The sequence below is a fragment of the Pinus tabuliformis genome, chromosome X (genome assembly GCF_031772625.1).
Source record: "Pinus tabuliformis cultivar Carrire ecotype Pingquan chromosome X, CPIR1, whole genome shotgun sequence".
Classification (NCBI taxonomy): domain Eukaryota; kingdom Viridiplantae; phylum Streptophyta; class Pinopsida; order Pinales; family Pinaceae; genus Pinus; species Pinus tabuliformis.
In genome coordinates, this window is record NC_142308.1 from 1,132,526,889 (window position 1) to 1,132,549,443 (window position 22,555).

The window sequence follows — 22,555 nt, forward strand, 5'->3', positions numbered from 1 at the left end:
GGAAACATTGTTTGATCTAGGCTCACAAGAAAAATTTATTTCATAATCCTTGGTTAAAAAGTTAGGATTAGAGACCAAGCCTTATCTAAAACCCTACCCTCTTGCTTGGGTGTGTGATAAAGAAAAATTACATGTAACCAAGTAGTGTAGAGATAGATTTGTGATTAGATCCAAACTAGTAAATGAGGTTGATCTTGATGTAGTACCCTTGGATATCTATGGTATTGTATTGGGGAGTCTGTATCTATATGAAAGGAAAGCAGTTTTCTTCTGCCATGAAATAAGTATCATCTCACGAAAGATGAGGTGGAATACATTATTAGATCTCATCACGCCAAAATCAGTGCTAGCCTTGTAAGTGTAGGTCAGATGAAGAGATTGATTAATTCCAGTAAAGGTTGTATGCTCATGGTTGTGAGAGAAAAAGATGCTGAGACATCTGAAGCTTTCCAAGGTTGTGATCCCACTCATAAAAAGGAATTGTATGAAATTGTTTCTAACTATGATGGGATTTTTCAAGAACCAAGTGGATTGCCTCCAAAACGTGAGATCCAACATGAGATTCACTTGCAGCAGGATGCTCCTTACCCAACATTAGTATGTACAGGTTGTTATCCATTGAGATAGAGGAGATAAAGAAACATGTGCAGGAATTTATGGACCAACAGGTCATAAGACCAAGTTCTTCTCCATGTTTTTCACCTATTGTGTTGGTGCCAAAGAAGGATGACACATGGAGGATGTGTGTGGACTACAAAGAACTCAACAAAATAATGGTGAAGAATCAATACCCTCTCCCTCACATTAATGATTTGTTAGATCAAATGAAATATGTTGTCTATTTCACAAAACTGGACTTGTACAATGGCTATCATCGGGTCAAGATTATAGAACAAGATGTATGGAAGACTACATTCAAGACGAAACAAGGGTTGTTTGAATGGGTAGTGATGCCATTCGAACTACGCAATCCTCTGACCACATTCATGAGGGCGACGAATGATATTTTTTGCCCTTTTCTTGATGATTTTGTACTTGTATATCTTGATGAAATTATTGTTTAAAGTAGGACATGGGATGATCATGTGATTCATGTCAAAAAAAGTGCTTGATGTTTTGAAAAAATAAAAATTGTATGTCAAAATGTCTAAGTGTGAGCTTTGGAAGACCTCTTTGGTTTACTTAGGCCACATTGTCAATGGTGGACAATTGAAAATAGATCCTTCTGAAATTGATGTGATTGTAAAGTGGCCTAAACCCACCAATGTTACAAAGGTTCGTAGCTTTTTGGGTGAAGTACAATATTGGAGAAGGTTCATTTCCAACTTCTCTGTCATGGCATCCCCCTTACGTGCATTGACGAGTGTGAAGCAAACCTTTCAATGAGGAGGAAAGAACTAGAAAAACTTTCATACATTAAAAGGGAAGATCATCACCACATCAGTTTTGGCCTTACCTGACCTTGAACAGCCTTTTGAGATTGAGATTGATGCCACTGGATATGCCATGGGAAAAATATTGATGCAACAAAGGAAACCTGCATATTACCATTCAGAGACATTCTCCGAAGCTTTTGTGAACTATCCCACATATGACAAGGAGTTGTATTCCTTGGTTCAAATCATCAAGAAGTGGAAGCACTATTTGATCGGCAAGGAGACCATCATTCACACGAATGAACAAACCTTGTAGTACCTTTAGTCGCAAACCAAGCTTCAATATGCATTCATTTCAGATGGATGGGATTCCTCCAACAATTTCACTTGGTAATAAAATACAAGAAGGGCACTAGACACAAAGTGGAAGATATGCTTTCTCACCTTCTTATTTATGCATCTATGTTTTTGCAAAATGCCTAATCCAGGTGGCTCCAGACACAGGAAAAAGTCCTAGAAGACTCATAAAGGGTCAAAAAATAAAAGTGTTTGGATTATGTTTGAACTAGGCTCATGTTAAATATCTCATCGTCGTGATCGTGGTGGTGCAAATGGTTCGTCAATCCGAGTCCGGATGAGGAAGTTAGAAGTAGTCAAAGTTTGGTTGATTTTCACTGACTCGGTAGGGTAAGGGAGACACAATTTGGACTTTTTCCAGCACACGGAATCCGGTCAACTCTGGCAAAATTCCAGACGAAATTTTCACCTTGTTAATTTGTCTCCTTTGGCCTAAAATCTGAATAGTTAAAGGTGGCTTTATATTTAAAAAAAAATTAATATAAAAGGGAGGTGGTAGGCCATCAGCCCCACCACCCCACACCTCACCTTACGTACCATATACCAAACGTATTAAGGGGAGGCCGGCAGGTACTGAGCCCATGCCAACCACGTGGGCTGGCCCGCCACCATGCAGTGGCCTCATACAACACACCATGTAATACAGCATAACAACGTACACAAATTACAATGGCCCTCCATACCATTAAAACATTAAAACGCACCATGGTTACAGAGGTATGGGGGCAGGCTGCCCAATGTGGACCTTACCCCCCCACTCAAGTTCATTCTGTTAAATCCAAACTATAATATGTTTAAAAAAAAGGAGGGGCGAGATTTGATCCTCGACCCCTCAACCATTTTTCCCTATTTACCACCATACCAAACTATTTCATTGGGTAATTCACCTGAATTTTTTTTATAAGAACCTAGTTTTCTCAGTGCACGGGGGCACATAGAGGAACCAGGAGCGGGCATGGATTTCGAGATAGAGGAGGCAGAATATTCTTTGATGCCCAAAGATTCTCTAGGGAGGTAAAAAATTATTTTGTCAGAATATAACCAAGTTTATAGTCAATTTTCTCATATTTTCACAGGGAATGCTATGACGAGGTTCGATTTGCCTTTTGAACAGCAGATTTTCAGATTCCTAGTAGAGGAGAATTTTTGAGGAATCTTGAGGGAATCTTCCAGATTAGGTGGAGGCTGAAATTCGCCAGAGTCAGAATGCAGCCAACTTCATACTCATTTTTCTCAGAATTCCGCAAGGAATCTGATGGCACAATCAAATTTTGACCTGAGCAGTAGATTTCCAGAGGACACAAAGGAGGGAATATTTGAGGAATCTAGGGGGAATCTTAAAGATTCCTTGAGCCCCAGATTCTAAATTTCTCAGAATTCAAAAATTGGACAGTCGATTTTGCACTATTCGACGTCACAAATCTGATGGTGTGTTCAGATTTTTCATTTTCTCATTCTATTTTTCAGCCACCTTTCTAAGTGGAGTGCAGGTGTCAACATTCATGAGCGAACAATCATTTCCATGCGATTCGATGTCGTGAGATCGATGGCACGAACAACTTTAGCAGTTTTGCATCCGCTTCTTCAGATGGCCCCTGGATGTGAGGTATATGTAGTATGTTCATGTAATTATTTTGCTATGGATTGTACTGCACAAATCCATGTTGATGCTTGATGTGGGATATTGTTTCTTACTCATTTTCATGATTCCTACTTGATGTGATGCGGAATCATCTGCGTGATGTACTCTTTTTCATGATTCATCATGTTATGTTTTGAGATCCCTTTGTTGTATGTTGTTGGGATACTCATGTTGCCATCATGTATGTTTTGCATTGAGATCCCTCTTATGCCATGTTGGCAAGATGCTCATCATGCATGAGTTTGTGTCATACTGATAGGAGTCATTTTTTACTGAGAGTTCCTGTAGCAAAACATCTCTTGGAGCCACTCCTGCGTGAGGGAATTTTCCTTGTATGATAACGACATCACCTCCTATGTACATCATCACTATTGACAACACTTAATGCAGCGGCCTACACCATCTTGACATCGGGGCCCAGAGACGTAGTCCCTCCTAGATGAACTCTGTTATCAACGACTTATGTTTTCATGTGTTGATGAATTTCATGTTCCTCTTCTTTACAGTATGTAGATGTATTCATTTATGTTCTTTTAAAAATGAAATTTAACACATCACAAAAGTAAAAGGTCTTGGAAGGGTCCTTTGTCACACCTGGACCTGGAACAAGTGGTATCAGAGTGGTATTTGTGTGGATGTGAATTGCAAGTGTGAACAATGGAACGTGTAGCGACAGAGGATGCAAAATCGATGTACGAGACCATGCTGAAAATTTCCAAAAGGGTGGAAATAATGTATGAAACTCTATAGAAAGAGACAAAAGAAAAGGAGCAATTGCAGCTTTAGTTACAAGCCACAGAAAAGGCCTTGGAAGAACTGAAGCACATCAAATAGAGTCTTCAAACAGAGAATGTCGAACTGAAGATGCTTCTACATGAAGAGAAGGAGGAAAAGCAGAGTTTGCTACAACAACTGCAAGCTAAGGACAAGACCTTGGAAAAGCTGCAGCATGACCCATGTGAGGTAAAATGTAATTCGTCGAATTCATGTATGTGTCCTGATGATGATTTTGTTGTTTTTGAAAATAATACCACATGAATTGGCTCCAAATTGTTGAAGAGAATGGGGTATGAAGGAAAAGGCTTCGGCTTTAATGGCCAAGGCATTGTCAACCCCATCAAAGTAGAAGAACTACCCCATCAGGAAGGACTTGGGTATGTCAGGAAAGAAGTTGGAGAATGCATCAAAACAGCTAGCAAACCACCAACAACAGATGATGAGAATCCCTCATCAGTTCTTTCCAAATCGACAAAGGAGGTAAAAGATGTTGATTTCCTTTCGATTTCGTCTTCACATAGTATGATTTCTGTGGGAGATTTGGAGATCCCAATTACAGGGACAAACATGAGGCTCCTTACCAGGATGAGGCACAAGGAGGAAAAGGAATTTCGTGTTAATAACCAAGGCATAACTCAACCATTGGAGGTTATGCAGAGACCTCAATTTGCAGGCTTGAGATACACCAAGGGAGAATGCTCGAAGGTGTCAGATGCTTTCGAGACATCGTTGAAATCGTTGAGGAAAGAGAATGATGGGAACACATCCCTAACATCCCATGGTAGTGCCCATTGCAGGGAGAGAGCTGAGACAAACTCTCATCGCTATACTTACACCAAAGACAACAAGGAAAGGTATAACCACTCTCGATGTTTGAATATTCATTCCAATAATAATCATGTCATTAATAATGAACGTAAAACATGGCATTGAAAGACATGTAGCTTTTGCAGATTACATAACCATACATTTTCTAAGTGTTGGAAAAGAATGGCAGCACACAAAAGGATGAGGCGTGAAAGACCCTCTCAACAACAGGTAAAGAAACATGTTAAGCAAATATGGAGGAAGAAGACCTATTGTAGTCATTGTGACAGAAGTGGCCATCAAAGAGCCATGTGTTGGAGGCTCCATCCAGAGTAGCGCCTTAAAGACAAAGTGTCGATGCATAAACCAGGCGAAACAATTGTTAGACAAGCAAAATCGCCACAAGGAGGCAACCCATTCACCTTGATAAGTGAAAAATGGTTTCTAGATATGTTAGTGTTTCATGGCTGTATTTTTGTAAATCATTTGTTTCTTTTTAAAATGTAAAAGTGATGATGTGTTTTCCATCACGTGTTCAGCAACAATGATGTCTGGTCTTATTTTGAGTTGCATGATAAATTGTGAAGGTGACGTCGTGTTTCCATCACTTGTCAAAGAAAATTAGTGTTTGGCCTTATTATTGTAAATCATGTTTTACAGTGATGATGTGTTTTCCATCACCTGTTAAAGCAACAATGATATGCTGGCCTTGTTTTCGTATCTGGGGTATTGTGCCCATCTTGTTGTAAAATTGACCACCGAGTATAAACTTGTGGCAAGTGTGGGATGCTTGGGTCATTAGTTGGTCACGAAATTCAAGCATGTAATTTGTAAAAACAATGTACTACATTTTGCAGAGGTTGCAAGTGTCGTCTCATTGCTTAAGGCTTTGAAGAACAAAGGTGAAGGAGATGGAAGCGAGACCTTTTCAAGACGCTTGTGATGCAGACAGGGTAAAAAGAAGTTGTAGATTATTTTTCATGCTTTTGGAGGACCAAAAGCTCCTCAGTGGGGAGGATAGATCCAGGTGGCTCCAGACATAGGCAGAAGTCCCAAAGGACTCAGAAAGGGTCAAAAAATCAAAGTGTTTGGATTATTCTTGAACCAGGCTCATGTTAAATATCTCGTTGTCGTGATTGTGGTGGTGCAAACAGTTCGTCAATCCAAGTCCGGATGAGGAAGTTAGAAGCAGTCAAATTTTGGTTGACTTTTGCTAACTGGGCAGGTTAAGGGAGACACAATTTGGACTTTTTCCGGTGGACGGAACCTGACCAACTTCGGCCAGATTCCAGGCGAAATTTTCGCCTCGTTAATTTGTCTCATTTGGCTTAAAATCCGAATAGTTAAAGGTGGCTTAAAAAAAAATTATTATAAAAGGGAGGTGGTGGGCCATCACCCCCACCACCCCACACCTCACCTTATGTACCATATACCAAATGTATTAAGGGGATGCCGGTGGGTACCAAGCCCGCGCCAGCCATGTGGATTGGCCCATCACCATGCGGTGGCCTCGTACTATGCACCATGTAATACGACATAACAACATACACCAATTACAATGGCCCTCCATACCATTAAACATTAAAACGCACCATGGTTATGGAGGTATGGGGGCGGACTGCCCAATGCAGACTCGACCCCCCGACTCAAGTTCATTTCATTAAATCCAAACTATAATATGTTTAAAAAAAAGGAGGGGCGAGATTTGATCCCCCTCAACCATTTTTCCCTATTTACCACTGTACCAAACCATTTCATTGGGTAATCTACCTAATTTTTTTTATAAGAACCCAGTTTTCTCAGTGCACGGGGGCAGATAGAGGAACCAAGAGCGGGCATGGATTTCGAGACAGAGGAGGCAAAATATTTTTTGATGCCTAAAGATTCTCCAAGGAGGTAAAAACTTATTTTGTCATAATATAACTTATAGTCAGTTTTCTCATATTTTCGCAGGGAACGCTATGGTGAGGTTGGATTTTCCTTTTGAGAAGCATATTTTTCAGATTCCCAGTGGAGGAGAATCTTTGAGGAATCTTGAGGGAAACTTCCAAATTCCTTGGAGGCTGAAATTCGCCAGAGTTAGAATGCAGCCAACTTCATACTCATTTTTCTCAGAATTCCGCAAGGAACTTGATGGCACAGTCAGATTTTGACCTGAGAAGCAAATTTTCATAGGACCCAGAGGAGGGAATCTTTGAGGAATATATGAGGAAACTTAAAGATTCCTTGAGCCCCAGATTATCAATTTCTCAAAATTCAAAAATTGGATAGTCGATTTTGCACTATTCGACGTCACAAATCTGATGGTGTGTTCAAATTTTTCATTTGCTCATTCTATTTTTCAGCCGCTTTTCTAAGTGAAGTGTAGGTGTCAACATTCATGAGCGAACAGTGATTTCCATGCGATTTGATGGCGTGAGATCGATGGCATGAACAACTTATGCAATTTGGCATCCGCTTCTTCATATGGCCCCTAGATGTGAGGTATATGCAGTATTTTCATGTACTTATTTTGCTATGCATTGTGGATCACAGATCCATGTTGATGCTTAATGTGGGATCTTGTTTCTTACTCATTTTCATGATTCCTACTTGATGTGATGCGGAATCATCTGTGTGATGTATTTGTTGTCATGATTCGTCATGTTATGTTTTGAATTGAGATCCCTCTTATGCCATGTTGGCGGGATGCTCATCATGCATGAGTTTGTGTCATACTGATAGGAGTCCTTTTTTACTGAGAGTTCCTGTAGTGGAACATCTCTTGGAGCCACTCCTGCATGAGGGCATTTTCCTTGTATGATAGTGACATCACCTCTTATGTACATCATCACTATTGACAACACTTAATGCAGTGGCCTACACCATCTTGACACTGGGGCCCAGAGACGTAGTCCCTCCTGGATGAACTCCGTTATCAACGACTTATGTTTTCATGTGTTGATGAATTTCATGTTCCTCTTCTTTACAACATGCAGATGTATTCATTTATGTTCTTTTAAAAATGAAATTTAACACATCATGAAAGTAAAAGGTCTTGGAAGGGTCCTTTATCACACTCGAACCTAGATCAATGCCTCGTTACCTTTTGAAAGTAATGCTAAATAGTATGTTGATGATGATGATTTTAAGGAGATTTATGCAAATCTGACTCATGGATCATAGGTGGATAATTACCATTTGCATGGAAAGTTGTTGTACCACCTTGGAAAACTTTGTATACCCACAAATGAAATAATACATGTAATCAGAGAGGCACATACCTCTATTGTGTTGGGTCATTTTGGTGTAGATAAAACTTTGTGTCATTTGCAGAGGTTTTATTATTGGCCTCACATGAAAAATTTTGTGACTCGATATGTCGAGGGATGTGTGTTGTATTCAGTCAACAAACCCACTAATAGAAAATTGAGGCTTTACACACCACTCCTTGTTTCAATTCGTCCATGGGAAAGTGTGTCGATGGATTTTTTAGGTGGTTTTATTTTGTCTAGAAAAGGTCATGACTATTTTTATGTCACTATGGATTGATTGAGAAAAATGTTTGTATTAATGCCTTGTAAAAAGTAGGTCACTACAGAGCAGATTGCTCATCTCTTCTTCCAATTTGTATCAGTCCACTTTGGGCTAACCACATCCATTATGTCTGATTGAGGCTCTTGCTTTCTTGGAAAGTCTTGGACGAATTTGTGGAGAATGATGGACACCAAGTTGAAGAGGATCATGAAATTTCATATGTAGACCGAAAAAAAAATAGAGGTTGTCAATCACACAGTGATACACTTACTTCGAGGCTATTATGGCAAGCATCCCAAGTTGTGGGATGAGAAACTTCCTTATGTACAACATGCATACAACTGGGCAATGCATTCATCCACTCATAGCACACCATTCGAGACATGGTTTGGGTAGTTTCCAAAGGATCCCTTAGACACTGTCTTTGGGAGAGATGAAGATTCCAGTGGGCAAGATGACAGGGACAAAGCACAAAAGTTCATTAAGTGGATTAATATGATTCACTAGACAATGCAGGAGCAGTTGGAGAAAGGTCAAGCTCAATACAAAGCCCAACATGACAAGCACTAAATTGATCACCAGTTTCATGTTGGGGACAAAGTGTGGCTCCACATCAACAAAGACAGGATGAAAGGGGAAGGAAAGAAGTTGCAACCAATCTGATATGGACCATTCACCATACCGGAGAAGATTGGAGACAATGATTTTTGTCTTGATTTTCCATCATACATGCAAATGTACTCAGTGGTGAACGTTGAAAATTTAAAGCTTTATGATCCTCCTTTGATCATGGACACTGAAGAGGTTGGACAAGTTCCTACAGTGGAAGATTTTGCACCTGAATACTTGGACAAGCTACCAGAGGACATCATTCATGATGGAGAGATGTGGAGTACCTTCGTATTAGTTTCAGAGGAATGCATCCAAGTAAGGATCGATGGATGGAAAAGTAGAAAATGAGGGAGAAATTCCCTCGCTTTCCAATTGACTAATAAAGCTTTTGGTGGTCCAAAAAGCTCATTAGTGGGGTGGAATGATTTGGGTGGATCAAGAAATATAAGTGGCCTTGAAAATAGCTCAAAAATAAAAGTCATCATATGGAAGTGAAATCAAGTTCAGATCATAGTTCTCATGACCCTAATTCTAACAGTGTGAATGACACTCAAATCTGAGTTCATATGCTCAAGTTAAGATGGTCAAAGTTCTCGTCAAAATTGGATAAGTGGCAGTCACTAACGAGGCAACAAATTGGTGAAGGGTCAATGCAGGAAAAATGATGGTCAAAAAAGGTGAATTTGTCACCTACTTAATTCGTCCACCAACCCTTAAAAAAGGGATCGAAAATTTTAACTATATTCCCATAAAAAAAAAAAAAATAAATAAAAAAAATTGGGGTGGCGGGCTGCCATCCCTCAACGACATTGAATCAAACATATTCAAATATGTCATGTGGGCCACCCCTAGAAAACCCACCTTGCCACCAGTCAAAAAAATGATTATCTATTACCATGAGGCCAACGAGGTTTGAACCCACCTGACCCGGTGGGGTCGACTTGCCAATCGAGCGACCTCGTTATATAGATAAAAAATGTGGCATTAAAATGTAACTGTCGAACATTCAAAACTTAATTTCCGAACGATATGCCAAAAACATGTTATGTGACAGGATTCGGAATTGGAACCACCCCCGTGCTACGCACCACCGCCACCAATAGGCCAACAAACCCACTTTGGTGGCTCTGCTTTCAAACACTACTTAAACCCTCAACAAATGCTTTCAACGAGACCGACGGAGGGCGGACCAATGGAACCTTGAGTGGCCAAGAGAGCTGGAACCATGAGCATGGGAATATGCTAGATGCTAAAAAGATTCCTTTAGAGGGCCAAAGGTTCTAGTGTTAGAATTTGACAACTTTATAGTCATTTTTGCACATTTTTCGTGCTAGGAATCCAACTGTGTAGTCTGTTTCTCCAACTGAGATCTCCATTTTCAAGCCATCATCATAATTGGAGGTATAGGGGTCCTTTTTTGTAAAGTTGATTGTAATTCATTTATTTGTTGCCATTTAATGAAAGAAGGTCTCCGCACTTTGAGTAAGGCCCGGAGACGTAGCCCACATTGGGTGAACTCCATAATCAAATCATTTATTTGCCTTTGATCACATGGTTTCTTTATGATTTCAGCTTCTACTTCATGTGTTAATTTACTTAGTTAATATGATCTTTTATATGCAATTATGTATGCATCCTTGAAGTTAAAAGATCTGGATCATAATGTGTAGTGCTTTAAACCTTCATGAAATGCACTAGGATCCCATCATCATGCTCGAAACAATTTTTATTCTTTCACATTACTTGAAATTGGAATTATTCAAGAAAAAAGTCTAAAAATGGTTCATCAATTTTTATAAAGGAATTAACAAGTCTTGTCATGTTCGAAATATGAGATCTTACTAGCTATGTAGGGAATTAATATGGTAAAAATGGATTTTAAGTGTTGAGAATGCAACAAGATGATGGAGCTTAGTGGAAAGGTGTCGCCTTCACTAAGTGGGCCCGCAGGCTATTTTTGGCGCAAAGTCTATTTTTAGACATATGGATCACGGTCTATGAGTTGCAGGATGCTATTTGTGGATGATTGGTCATGTTGGTAAAAATAGATGGACTTCTATTTTTAGACATATGGGCGGAATCTATTTTTAGACTACCAGTCTAAAAATAGAACAGTCGAATATTATTAGCTCATAATAATATTTGGACTATAAACATTATCTTATCCTCTTGGAGCACTTCAGTTCAAGCTACGGATGTGGCACATGCAGCTGTCAGAAGGAAATACGCTTTTCTTATGGGTCAGTTGAGCTATTGCATGGTGAACTTCAATTAGAACTCAAGTGATTGAGTTTGGTGGAGTTGATTGAGGAGTTGATGGAGTTGTGTTCAGTTTGACTTGGTTGAACTAGTTGTATTTAGTTTAACTGCAAATACACTAGTGATAAGTGATGTGAATTAATTGTTAATTAATTCACTAATTATTAACTCATAAAGCAACTAAAGAATACATCAGTTAACTCAGTGCATGGACAATTCAGTGGAGACAGGTGTTAGAGGTTGAGACTGCTATCAGTTGTGACTATAGTTGTGCATGAGATTTGCACATGCATTGATGGAGATTGCCAATGAGGATTGCGCAGTACAAGCCAAGTAAAAACGAGCTTGGAAAGGAATCATTCTCACTTTGGATTGCGCAGTAGAGGCAGGCAAACAATAGAGGAGATTTGAACCTGTGACTTGATTCAGTTTGGAGCTAGTTTGTGTGTAACAGGTGGAGATAGTACTGAGTACTTGAGGGGAGGATTGTACTATGTATTGTTACATGTTCTCTATCATCATAATATACAGATAGTGTGGGGTTTTCAGCTGTATGCTTTCCCTGGGTTACATACTGTGTTAATGTGCGCATGTGATTGATGTTTCATTGTTTTTATTTCCGCAAAATTGATGATCAACATAGAGGAGGTTATGTATTATGCATGCATTCTGTAATAGTGTATAATCAGGATAATGTATGTGAATAAGTGTCATATTATTCAAAATTTCTACATGGTATCAGAGCAGAGTTGATCATCAAATCTATTATTCAGAAAGTGTTTACATTTTATTCTTCAGGAAGAGTCTGTAATCGGGCCAGGTAGCCTCTGGATTCATCCTTCTTTTGGAAGGTGAGATATCCAGTGAATGCCCATATAGTCAATCTCTATACGAGAAATACTTTGTTCTCACGAATTTTAGATCAGAAGCGGTTGAGTTTTGAGCTAGTGGAATTCGAATTTGCAACAATGTTTTCTTGGTGTCAAAGTTGAAATGTCTCTCAACGGATTGCGATTGGAGTATGCTCTTGAAGGCAGCTCGAATTATATTGCATGCAAAGACAGGATGGAGGCGGTGTTAGATGGCAATGGGTTGAAAGAGTTCATAGAGGCTGAGGTCCCAAAGCCTACTGATGCTGCTCACGTTGAGGTTTGGCAAAAGAAGACAACAAAGTGTCAAAGGATTCTGTTGGAGGGCGTGAAGGATCACATTGTGTGCAGCTTGCATGGAAAGGCTTCTCCATACTTGATGTGGAAAGCATTGACATATTTATTCCAAAGCAAGAGCAACCAGAGGACTTGGTGAGCTTGGCTCTCCTTGGTCTTTTGAAGAGTTGTCATTCCTATCAGGACTCTGTCAATGGTCGAGAGAAATTACCAGGATGGGAGAGACTTTGGTCAGATCTTGTGCAAGAGGAGATCAGGTGGAATACCAGGGATGGATCTTCATCAAAGGCACATGATGAAGAAAATTGCACTTTGGCTGCCAAAGCAAAGAAGGGGAAGAACAAGAAAGCTTCTCATTCTGGTGTGAAAGGCAAGAAGCAGGACATGTCCAAGGTGAAGTGCTTTCACTGTCACCAGCATGGACATTATGCCACAAATTGTCCGCAGAAGAAGAAAAATAAGCAAACTGCTGGATCTGTAGTGGGAGAGGCCTTAGCCTCGCAGTTTGAGCTTGATTTTTCATTGATCGCATACTTGGTATCAAGTGTGATGGGATTGGTATGGTTCTTGGACAGTGGTGAATCTTTTCACATGACAGGAGATCGAGATTTGTTTTCTGATCTGGAGGAGAAAGATCTTGGAGTGCACATCGAGATGGGCGATGATGGTAGATACAGTGCGACCGGTATCGGTACCATTTCCTTTGAGAGGGAGTCTGGTAAACCCTTTGCATTGAAGGAAGTGATGCATGTTCCAGGATTGAAGAAGAATCTTATCTCTGTGGCGATGTTAGAAGACAATGGATATGATGTTGTTTTCAGCGAGGGAAAGGATTTCCTGCGTAGTAAGACAACTGGAGAAACCTGGAAGATAGGGGTTCAAGTCAGGAACCTTTATTAGTTGCATGTAGATGGCTGTGAAGCAATGGCATGCAAGGCAGAAGGATTGGTGAGTCGGGATGATGGCGAGTTGTGGCACAAGAGATTGGGCCACCTTCACCATGGAGCCTTGAAGATACTGCAGCAGATTACTACTGGTCTTCCTAAAGGCACTCTTGCGCAGTCAGATCAGTGCAAGGGGTGTACTTTAGGAAAATTTGTGAAAGCCACCTTTCACGAGAAGGATAGTCGCGCCACGACGATCCTTGAGAGAATTCACACAGACGTGTGTGGACCTTTCTCAGTAGCTTCGACAGCAAAGCACAGGTACTATGTGATCTTTGTTGATGATATCTCTCGAAAGTGCTGGATCTTCTTCATGCAAAAGAAGAGCGAGACATACTCAAAGTTCTGTGAGTTCAAAGCACTGGTCGAGAAGGATTCGGGGAAGAAGGTGAAGGATCTTAGGAGCGACAATGGTGGTGAATTCATCTCTGGCGAGTTCAAGGACTTCTGCAGCGCAGAAGGGATTCGAAGAGAGCTCATAGCTCCCCATAACCCACAACAGAACAGGGTTGCTTAGCGGAAGAACATAATTATCGTGGGTGTTGCATGGGCGATGTTGCATGATCAGGGCCTACCCCTTCACTTGTGGGCGGAAGCATGCAATAATGCAGTATATGTGCAGAATAGTTGTCCTCACAGGATACTTGGCATGAGTATAGCCGAGGAAGCTTATTTTGGTAAGAGGCCTGATATTTCTCATTTGAGGATTTTTGGTTCTAACGTTTACATGCATGTGACGAAGGATGCCAGGAAGAAGCTGGAGTCGACCACAAAGGTTGGGATATTTGTGGGGTACACTGATACGCCCCACAACCATCATGTGTATTTGCCAAACAGTCGCAAGACTGTTGTGCGACAGGATATAAAATTTCAGGAGGAGAAAGCCATGAAGTGTTCGCTTGAGAGGGATCCACACTTGCATGCAGATGAGGAGCTATTAGTTCCTAAGGATGAGCTTCAGGACATGGATTAGCCACAAGATGAAGTTCATGGAGTGGAAGAGACCACTCAAGCAGCGCCAACCATCAGAGGGCGAAAGCGCATTACAGAAGCTGAGCGACTAGCTCAAGATGCAAAGAAGGTTGTAGGACCACCTACAGGCCAACGCAGACAGAGACAGTCACCTGATCGGTACACTGGATACATGGCTGTTGTGAGCAAATGTGTTGTGACTGAGCCATCCTCTTTCGAGGAAGCTGTGGAGGATCCCGCATGGGTAGATGCCATGGTGGAAGAGTATGATTCGATTGTCAGGAACAGTGCATGGGAGATTGTCCCAAGACTGGAGGGGAAATCAGTGGTGGGTTCGAGATGGATCTACAAAGTGAAGCAGGAAGCTGACAGGAGTGTGGAGAAGTACAAGGCAAGAGTTGTTTCCTAAGGCTTTTCACAAATAGAGGGGATCGATTATGAGGAGACCTTTGCACTTGTCACAAGGTATTCTTCCATACGGACGATTCTTGCTCTCTCAGCGCAGATGGGGTGGCACATTCATTAGATGGATGTGAAGATTGCGTTCCTCAACGGAGTCATTGAGGAGGAGGTGTACATAGAGCAGCCCGAAGGTTTCGAGATCTTCAGCAGCGAGTTGCATGTGTGCAGGCTCAAGAGAGCGCTGTATGGGTTGAAACAAGCACCACGTGCTTGGTACACACGGATAGACAGTTATTTCACCGAACTTGGATTCTCCAAGAGTGAGGCGGATCCTAACCTATACCAGATTGTGGTGGAGGGTAAGTTGCTTATCATTGTACTTTATGTAGATGATTTGTTTCTGACAGGTGATGAGCTGTTGATACTTTCATGTAAGGATGATCTTGCTAAGGATTTTGAGGTGAAGGACTTGGGCCTCCTTCATTATTTCCTGGGATTGGAAATTTGGCAGCGCAGTGATGGACTATTTGTTTCTCAGGGTAAGTATGCTCGAGAGATACTGGAGAAGTTCAACATGCATGGCTGCAAGCCTGTTGATACTCCTCTTCCTGGAGGTTGGAGGAAGGAGGATGCTACTTCAGCAAAAGTAGTGGATGCTGTTAGACTCCGTCTTGTCAAGTCAAATGTGAGATTGATTCTTCTTCAAAACCCTGTTTTGAAGAAGAAATCATTAAATGTGTTTTTTTAGAATATGTAATTTGTCAAAATGTTCCAAAGCTCTACAGTTATTCAAATGGCAGCAGTTTCATCAGCTCCTATCTCTGAATTCAAATGAAACAAAAAGTTGGCATTTACATAAAGGGCTTACAGATGCATGACAGTGGCATGTATACATGTGGGTACTTAAAACTGTGGGCACAAGGAAAGATTTACATGAACCAACCACAAGCATGCTACGCAGCTTGCACTTGCAGGTAATATATCAAGAGACCAAGACATTTGCATTACAGCAATTTTATACCATTGCCATGGTCTGAAACAACTAGAAACATGCCATGTACCTGCCAATGGGGAATAATCAACAAGCAAGGCCTCTTTAAATCCTTCTTCTCCTTGATGATTCATTGGTGAATAGGATGCAATCAGTTTGGTAGAGTAAGAGCAGTCATTGGCTTCGAAGGCAGCACTATTGATTAATCAGTTACTGGTCAAGAAGCACTTTACACAGGGGAAGCGTTGACAGAGTCTACACCTATAGGAGGTCCGAGCTAAAAAATGCTGGCCAACTAAAGGCCTGAGAATGGGACTAAGAGACCTTTCAAGAATTTCATCTATCTTGCAGTTTCATATTGTGGATGGACATATGCAAGGGACATTTAACCCGTTGTGATTATTCTAACTGTAATTCCAATATAGCCTCAAGATTCTTATGTCAGTAACTCCAAGTAACACTCTCAATTTGTGGACAATATGACTCCATTTTAGAGCAGAACTGTGAATTTGTTGACTTATTTGATAACATGACATTATCTAGATGTCGGCAAAGTTCTATAGTTGCTGGGTGGGAGTCACTGGAAATTCCCTCTTTCTCTACTTTACTCAAGGCCGAGAGCTTCAACTTTCCACTGCATATCCAGTGTTGAGACTTGGGATTTGACGATGGGACTACTTGAGTGCGTGGTCATGATGTTCTAGTCTCTAGATGGGTATCAGAGAACAAGGGTGAGGCCTATTAATAGTAAAACTGAATGTCGGAGGATATCTTATTTCTGAGCTACCACAGGTGATCACTTTTGATAAGTGCATTTTACTTGTCCATGTGCTTAGAAACAATATTTTGTTCATGAAGTTTTGTTGTTGGCAACTATGCTCCATTTTGTTGTGTCCCACGGAAAGGTGATTCCATAATAGCTATTATGAGTGATATTTGTAAACTATTTATTGATTCGGGCTTGGGGATTAATGATGCTTGGTGGGTCTACCCTAATTTCGGGTTTAGTCTCAATGATCATGATGCAGACTCTGAGAAATGACTATGCAAAGTGAAAAGTATGCTCGCGAAGAAGATGATTTGGGTAGCAATAGCTGGCTCATGAATATGGCCCAAGAGGTGTGTAAACGGAAAGATCATGAGGCAGGGTTCAAAGGAGCTACCTATATTGATTGCCTTCAAAAGCCATGTTTCTTATGTAAACAGCCTGGGCACACCACGATGACATGCCCACATCGCATAGCGACAGAATATGGGGTTGTCCCTGGCCCCCGCAAATATGTCCAGAGTGGCTTTGACTTTGTATTTGAACGGCAAATCAGAAATCATATCAATATGATCAAGCCAACTTATGTTATTCCCAACCAGGTTGACTCTGCTATCATCAAGTTACATAGTAGACGGATAACTTGCTTAGAATTTCACCCTACTAAGAACAATATTATTATGTCAGGAGATAAGAAAGGTCAAATTGGTATTTGGGACTATGAGAAAGTGACAGAGAGGACAGTTTATGATACCGTACATTCCTTCATTCTAAATTGTATGAAATTTCATCCCGTGAAGGATGATTATATATACACATCAGGATCTGATGGAACACTTAGCTGCATTGACATTAAGACGGGAGTTCCAATCCTCCTGATGGATGGAATGGACTAGCAACATGGAGAATGTTATATGGCATGGATATCAATTCAGAGAAAGATCTTTTACTGGTTGCGGATAACTTTGGGATCCTTTGGAGATTTTGTGGGATTACGGGCGATGTGGCTCTTAGAAGGCGGATTGTGAGCTATTGTTGATGCTACCATATTGCATGTGATTAGACGTGTTGGAGTTCGATGAGTGGCATATTATAACTCTGGCTTGGTCATCTTTGGTGTCGTTTTTCTAATATTGGATATGGTTATTCATCGGACGTGTAAAAATCTGTAAATACCCTTTTGATCCATGGACCAAGTGCGTCCATAGGGGAGAGAATAAAATTCAAAAGCCAAATTTAAGTACAGATAACTATCCCAGCACAGAAACCGAATTGGTTGGTCTATTTTGGGTCTTCAGTTGCAGTCCAAAAAATTCAGCTACAGGTTCTGCCAATTCATTTGTTATCAACGAACAAATTGTAACGTTGTTCCTTTAGAGCAGACTTTTTCCTATTTTTAAGATTTTATGTGAAACAGCGCCCCTGTTTTGGGGTCGATTTGTTTTTCCCCTAGTAGCGTTTATTTAATGTATTTAAAAAATCATTTGTAGGAGTTAGAAAAAGAGAGGAAGAGAGAGTTCTGAGCGCTGGTGGAGAAAAACAGAGCTTCCATTGTACAGTCTTTGACAGAGATTTTAAGGAAAATACACGGCTCTGGCTTCTGAGATTCCTGTGGTATGAGATTTAACATTTGTGTCCTCCTTTGTTACATGTAGCATGTTATGTGTTCATTTCATTTCATGATCGTTTCCAATTGAATAAATGAAGTGTTAAGGTAGAATTCATAATTTGTATGCTCTGCCTTTAAGTTTGTTCATATTTAGTGTTTTCTTCTGTTTGACAAGGATTCATCCTCTATGCTCTTGTCAGCTCCTCAGCAGTCTTGCCATTCCATTTAATCTCAATTTGATGTTAAACTTTCTTGCCTACCTTGCCTCAGGAGACAATCTATGTTTTTGATTACATTTCTCTGTTCAAGTTGTTTCTTTGCCCCATGCAGCCCAGAAAAACCCCATCATTTTATTAAAAACCCCTTTTTTTATCAATTTACTAGCCTAAAATCAGTTTCTTTTAAAGTCATCTCAGCCCTTTGAAAACCTTTTGCCGAGATAGACCCAGAGAGAGCCCTCTCCTGTCCTCGTAGGGCTAGCTACGAGGCTAAGTGGTTTGATGTTGCCTTGGATTTTTCCTCCCTCAGCCTGAGGCCAAATTCGAGCGTTAACATATTGGCGACCATACTGGGGAGAACATTCGACTTGTTGATTGTCTTTTCCCAGTACATGAAATCAAGTTGCAGATCTAATGCTAATGGTGGACAACAGTTAGACACATATGCAGGCTGAACCATTCACCTGGCGACTCCAATTCGATCCAGACATTCCAGTGCTTGTTGATTCACTCACGCAATGGTGGGGTATGTGGCAAACCCTGCCCTGTGTGAAGCTGTAGAAGAAATAAGAAATGAGTTAGCAGATTCTGAAATTGATGAAGATTTTTTCAGTGCCTTGCTTTATTGGTTGAAATCTCCAAAGTTCTCTTTTGAAACTAAAACTAGATTTTGTGAGTTAGTTGTTGAAAGAATCGAAAAGGAGATTCAATGTTTAGATGAGCAAATCCAGTCATATGATTTCCAAGACCCTAAAAAGTTCTTGGAAATCCTTCCTCCATCGAAACAAGAAATAACAGACTTGCCTACAGATGTTTACATTAACAATGTGCAGCTGGAAATATGTATTGTGGAGTTGGGGCAGCCAACAGAGTCTGGCTTTCGCGATCCTATGGCAACATACATGGAAATGTTTTTCATTTTGATTGATAGATCAGGCTGTCTTGTACGTGACCAGGCTCATTACGTGCATGAAGGGCTGCCAGCAATTACATATGTGTCCTCGTGGAAGCATTCTCGAGCGGCATCATTTTCAGGTTTACTGGAATGGTTGATCTAGCATTTTAGTATTACTTGACCAACTGTTTTTACAGAAAAGTAGGGTAGATTTTGTAAATAAATAAGCAGCCATAAGGCAGAATTTTGGTTCCAGTTTCATTACAGTTTTAGTGTGAGGTTTGCTGAGTCAGTTTATCAGTCTTTTCAGTCAAGTTTTAGTCCATAAATGAGTCAGAAGTCTCATGTTGTCTGTTGAAATCATGACTTCATTGCCCAATGGATGGAGGCACTGTCTGCTCTCCCAAAGATCTGCAGTTCTTGGCACCTCCAAGAAGCGGCAGCTGCCATCCCTAGTGGAGCCGATGTTAGACTCCGTCTTGTCAAGTCAAATGTGAGATTGATTCTTCTTCAAAACCCTGTTTTGAAGAAGAAATCATTAAATGTGTTTTTTTAGAATATGTAATTTGTCAGAATGTTCCAAAGCTCTACAGTTCTTCAAATGGCAGCAGTTTCATCAGCTCCTATCTTTGCATTCAAACGAAACAAAAAGTTGGCATTTACATAAAGGGCTTACAGATGCATGACAGTGGCATGTATACATGTGGGTACTTAAAATTGTGGGCACAAGGAAAGATTTACATGAACCAACCACAAGCATGCTACGCAGCTTGCACTTGCAGGTAATACAGCAAGAGACCAAGACATTTGCATTACAGCAATTTTATACCATTGCCATGGTCTGAAACAACTAGAAACATGCCATGTACCTGCCAATGGGGAATAATCAACAAGCAAGGCCTCTTTAAATCCTTCTTCTCCTTGATGATTCATTGGTGAACAGGATGCAATCAGTTTGGTAGAGTAAGAGCAGTCATTGGCTTCGAAGGTAGCACTATTGATCAATCAGTTACTGGTCAAGAAGCACTTTACACAGGGGAAGCGTTGACAGAGTCTACACCTATAGGAGGTCTGAGCTAAAAAATGCTGGCCAACTAAAGGCCTGAGAATGGGACTAAGAGACCTTTCAAGAATTTCATCTATCTTGCAGTTTCATATTATGGATGGACATATGCAAGGGACATTTAACCCGTTGTGATTGTTCTAACTGTAATTCCAATATAGCCTCAAGATTCTTATGTCAGTAACTCCAAGTAACACTCTCAATTTGTGGACAATATGACTCCATTTTAGAGCAGAACTGTGAATTTGTTGACTTATTTGATAACATGACATTATCTAGATGTCGACAAATTTCTATAGTTGCTGGGTGGGAGTCACTGGAAATTCCCTCTTTCTCTACTTTACTCGAGGCCGGGAGCTTCAACTTTCCACTGCATATCCAGTGTTGAGACTTGGGATTTGATGATGGGACTACTTGAGTGCGTGGTCATGATGTTCTAGTCTCTAGATGGGTATCAGAGAACAAGGGTGAGGCCTATTAATAGTAAAACTGAATGTCGAAGGATATCTTATTTCTGAGCTACCACAGGTGATCACTTTTGATAAGTGCATTTTACTTGTCCATGTGCTTAGAAACAATATTTTGTTCATGGAGTTTTGTTGTTGGCAACTGTGCTCCGTTTTGTTGTGTCCCACGGAAAGGTGATTCAATGATAGCTGTTATGAGTGATATTTGTAAACTATTTATTGATTCGGGCTTGGGGATTAATGATGCTTGGTGGGTCTACCCTAATTTCGGGTTTAGTCTCAATGATCCTGATGCAGACTCTGAGAAATGACTATGCAAAGTGCAAAGTATGCTCGCGAAGAAGATGATTTGGGTAGCAATAGCTGGCTCATGAATATGGCCCAAGAGGTGTGTAAACGAAAAGATCATGAGGTAGGGTTCAAAGGAGCTACCTATATTGATTGCCTTCAAAAGCCATGTTTCTTATGTAAACAGCTTGGGCACACCACGATGACATGCCCACATCGCATAGCGACAGAATATGGGGTTGTCCCTGGCCCCCGCAAATATGTCCAGCGTGGCTTTGACTTTGTATTTGAACGGAAAATCAGAAATCATATCAATATGATCAAGCCAACTTATGTTATTCCCAACCAGGTTGACTCTGCTATCATCAAGTTACATAGTAGACGGATAAATTGCTTAGAATTTCACCCTACTAAGAAAAATATTATTATGTCAGGAGATAAGAAAGGTCGAATTGGTATTTGGGACTATGAGAAAGTGATAGAGAGGACAGTTTATGATACAGTACATTCCTTCGTTCTAAATTGTATGAAATTTCATCCTGTGAAGGATGATTATATATACACATCAGGATCTGATGGAACACTTAGCTGCACTGACATTGAGACGGGAGTTCCAATCCTCCTGATGGACTGCAATCCTGATGGATGGAATGGACTGGCAACATGGAGAATGCTATATGGCATGGATATCAATTCAGAGAAAGATCTTTTACTGGTTGCGGATAACTTTGGGATCCTTTGGAGATTTTGTGGGATTACGGGTGATGTGGCTCTTAGAAGGCGGATTGTGAGCTATTGTTGATGCTACCATATTTCATGTGATTGGACGTGTTGGAGTTCGATGAGTGGCATATTATAACTCTGGCTTGGTCATCTTTGGTGTCGTTTTTCTAATATTGGATATGGTTATTCATCGAACGTGTAAAAATCTGTAAATACCCTTTTGATCCATGGACCAAGTGCGTCCATAGGGGAGAGAATAAAAGTCAAAAGCCAAATTTAAATACAGATAACTATCCCAGCACAGAAACCGAATTGGTTGGTCTATTTTGGGTCTTCAGTTGCAGTCCAAAAAATTCAGCTACAGGTTCTGCCAATTCATTTGTTATCAACGAACAAATTGTAACGTTGTTCCTTTAGAGCAGACTTTTTCCTATTTTTAAGATTTTATGTGAAACAGCACCCCTATTTTGGGGTCGATTTGTTTTTCCCCTAACAGTGTTTATTTAATGTATTTAAAAAATCATTTGTAGGAGTTAGAAAAAGAGAGGAAGAGAGAGTTCTGAGCGCTGGTGGAGAAAAACAGAGCTTCCATTGTACAGTCTTTGACAGAGATTTTAATGAAAATACACAGCTCTGGCTTCTGAGATTCCTGTGGTATGAGATTTAACATTTGTGTCCTCCTTTGTTACATGTAGCATGTTATGT

General features: G+C 40.5%; 2 pseudogenes; both read left to right on the plus strand.

The window, feature by feature from the left end:
- The first annotated feature begins 16,859 nt into the window (after positions 1-16,859).
- LOC149143829 (DNA damage-binding protein 2 pseudogene) lies at positions 16,860-17,483 on the plus strand (annotated as a pseudogene).
- A 3,663-nt stretch (positions 17,484-21,146) lies between these two features.
- LOC149143830 (protein DAMAGED DNA-BINDING 2 pseudogene) lies at positions 21,147-21,929 on the plus strand (annotated as a pseudogene).
- Positions 21,930-22,555: the final 626 nt, after the last annotated feature.